At 43.4% G+C, this 3,402-nt stretch overlaps 1 protein-coding gene across 1 annotated transcript in view; it reads left to right on the top strand.

Annotated features, from left to right (window-relative positions):
- The first annotated feature begins 2,629 nt into the window (after positions 1 to 2,629).
- The window catches only part of slc9a1b (solute carrier family 9 member A1b), a 23,422-nt gene continuing 22,649 nt past the window's right edge, over positions 2,630 to 3,402 (top strand). The window contains exon 1 of the mRNA XM_016501968.1: positions 2,630 to 2,661. The gene's annotated coding sequence lies outside the window, so the exon portion shown is untranslated. The remainder of the gene's footprint in view (positions 2,662 to 3,402) is intronic.

Below are 3,402 nucleotides of genomic sequence, written 5' to 3'. Positions count from 1 at the left end.
GGGGAGAACCACAAGCAACATAACTTATTACTGGTTTTTGGTTTTGGTTTTTGCAGTATTGTTTTGAATTTATTGCAGCAGTGTGTAATACTATGTTGTAGTGTGTGTGTTTGAGGGCTTGTGTGTGATGTCTGAGGGAAAAGTTTGGTTTTTCAGCAAGAGTGAATGGTTTTGAGTGTAGAGCTTCATTTCGACCTGAAAATAGGATGTTTGGGAAATTGGGTGAGACGTTATGGATTTGTGTTTACTGTTTTGAGAATATGAGGCATAGTTTCAAGAAATGTGTTTAAGCAATCGAGAAAAACTGTAATAATTATAAAAAAAACAATTATATTACAGAAAAAAATAAATCCCATGACCAAAACAAAATACTGGGGTACTAAGTACAGCTTATGGTCTCGAACGATCCCATAAAATCATAAATGTTATTTTTAGCTGGAGTTTTTATCGTATACATTTCATATTGTGCAAATAAAGTAGAACTTGCTATGGAAGCAGGACACGTGTGTCACGTGTCACGTGTCGTATGTAGTGCCTGACTGTGAATAATCACTTCTAGTGATGTCAGTGTGCTCTAGGTCTAGGATACTAAAGTCCCTACAGTCCCAGATAGCGCCGCTACAGTCAGCATTCTCCAGCTTCAGATATAAGCTGACGTGTGGTGAGAGGCTCCAGCTCTCTGAGGAAGAATCCTGTGATGATGATGATGATGAAGGTGACATGATCAACACTTTCCTTAAAGTGCCCTTGTCCAGCTTTTGAGGGACCTCGCTGACATTTTTCAGATTATGAACCTTTGTGCTGAAAGAGTGTGATCATCCGGAATATGCCCGAATCCTCTGTGATTTACTGCAGATATGCAGGTGTGATATCAGTCTTTATAGCAGACTGTGAACAGTGAATGTGAACTAATGAAATCTTCAATGCTTCATGTCCTGAAGGAGAAGTCGTCTGATGAGATGAGCTACGCCGCTGTGGTGACAGACTGTGTGTCTCAGATGGGTGAGCATATTAACCACATGATCAGCAAGAAAATAATACTTTTATTCATCAAGGACGCATCAGACTGATCAAAAGTGAGAGTAAAGACATCTATAATGTTACAAAAGATTTCTATTTCAAATAAATGATGTTCTTTTGAACTTTCTATTCATCTGTGAATCCTGAAAAATAAAATGTATCACAGTTTCCACAAAAATATTGGGCAGCACAACTGTTCTCAACATTGATAATAATCAGAAATGTTTCTTGAGCAGCAAATCAGCATATTTCACTGTTTTTACTGTATATTTGATCAATAAATGTAGCCTTGGTGAGCAGAAGAGACTTTAAAAAACATTACAGAGAAATGAGAATCTAACGAGAATCACGCAGGAAAAAAATCGTTTTACTTTTAAAAGTAAAATTATTTGGAATTAATAATGATAATTTGGTGTTAAATGATAATTTGGTGTCAAATTATAATTTCTCTTTTGTGGTGATATCTGATTGCAGCTTAAGCTAAATTGAGTGTATTCCTAGATTTCTGAGTGAATTCTGGCGTTTGTGTGCACATGTTCTCTCTCCGCTGGATGAGTGTATTCTCTCTATAATGAGTGTGTTACGACAGGTTTTCTGATGAGGATCCCACTGCTGCTCGACTGTGATCGCCTTCTACAGCTGCGACAAACACAAACACCGCTCTGACGGAGAGAGACGTGATCCAGCTGTGTGTGTGTGTGTGTGTGTGTGTGTGAGAGAGAAAGTGTGTGTGTGTGTGTGTGTGTGTGTGTGTGAGAGAGTGCGTGTGTGTGTGTGTGTGTGTGTGTGTGTGTGAGAGAGTGCGTGTGTGTGTGTGTGTGTGTGTGTGTGTGTGAGAGAGTGCGTGTGTGTGTGTGTGTGTGTGTGTGTGTGTGAGAGAGTGCGTGTGTGTGTGTGTGTGTGTGTGTGTGTGTGAGAGAGTGCGTGTGTGTGTGTGTGTGTGTGTGTGTGTGTGAGAGAGTGCGTGTGTGTGTGTGTGTGTGTGTGTGTGTGTGAGAGAGTGCGTGTGTGTGTGTGTGTGTGTGTGTGTGTGTGAGAGAGTGCGTGTGTGTGTGTGTGTGTGTGTGTGTGTGTGAGAGAGTGCGTGTGTGTGTGTGTGTGTGTGTGTGTGTGTGAGAGAGTGCGTGTGTGTGTGTGTGTGTGTGTGTGTGTGTGAGAGAGTGCGTGTGTGTGTGTGTGTGTGTGTGTGTGTGTGAGAGAGTGCGTGTGTGTGTGTGTGTGTGTGTGTGTGTGTGAGAGAGTGCGTGTGTGTGTGTGTGTGTGTGTGTGTGTGTGAGAGAGTGCGTGTGTGTGTGTGTGTGTGTGTGTGTGTGTGAGAGAGTGCGTGTGTGTGTGTGTGTGTGTGTGTGTGTGTGAGAGAGTGCGTGTGTGTGTGTGTGTGTGTGTGTGTGTGTGGGTGTGTGAGAGAGAGTGTGTGAGAGAGTGTGTGTGTGTGTGAGATCTGGCAGCATTAATAATGTCGTTCACAGGTGGGTGAGGTTGTACTCGAGGTCTCGGCTGAGCTGTTGAATGAGGGAGCGTCTGATGAAGAGCATCCTGCAGGTGACTGAAGCCAGGGCTGAGAGCGTGCGCTCGCTGCAGCAAAGCATTCTAGGCCGTCAGCAGCAGGAGGAGCAGCAGGAGCAGCTGCTGTATGAAGAGGTAGAAGCGTCCCGTCGCCCGTATGTCCCGCATGAGCCGCAGCGCTGACAGCGTTTGATTGTGTTCCAGATCCGCTTCACTCAGAAGCAGAGAGAGATCGCAGCAGAGGCCTGGAGGAGTTACATGGCCAGAACCTCAAACTACAGCGTCCTGAAGGTCTGAAGCCTGACCGCATTCACCTGCCTGCAGAGTCTGTGAATTGATTCTTGTTTGGCAGGAGTTCAAGCGTCTTCAGGAGGAGCGGAGCACCCAGAGCCTCCAAACACACTCTCAGATCCATAAACCAGCGCCAGTCGCTATAGAGAGAGAACATAAGTTCATTTAATACCACATACTCAGCATTTTAAATAAAAAATAGCAATTTAATGAGTTTCTGTTTTTGTAACATAGCTATGCCTATGATATAGGACTTAGCCTATCACACAAACAAGAGTCCTGTTTTTTTTTATCTGCACGATTGGAAATGTACAATAAACAACAGCTTACAGAGTAACTTTCAGACACAAGATTCAGTTTTGCTCCGTCAGACAGAAAACAGAACAAACAGCAGAACCGCTGTGTCTCCGAACAAGTGTTTTGTTCCTCAGCGTTACACGGACCAGCAATGATTCAATCAGGCTATAACTACAGTCGTTTGCAAAGTTAAATGAATCAGCTTTTTAAACGAATCTTCAGCTCACTCATTAAGACAGTCACTTGCTGCCACCTACTGGCGGTTGTAGTTTCATATTTAAAAAAGTA

The sequence above is a fragment of the Sinocyclocheilus anshuiensis genome, unplaced genomic scaffold, assembly GCF_001515605.1.
Source record: "Sinocyclocheilus anshuiensis isolate Anshui unplaced genomic scaffold, SAMN03320099.WGS_v1.1 scaffold1456, whole genome shotgun sequence".
In the NCBI taxonomy this organism is placed as follows: Eukaryota; Metazoa; Chordata; class Actinopteri; order Cypriniformes; family Cyprinidae; genus Sinocyclocheilus; species Sinocyclocheilus anshuiensis.
The sequence above is the reverse complement of the archived record's forward strand: the minus strand, read 5'-3'. Positions and strand labels throughout refer to the sequence as shown.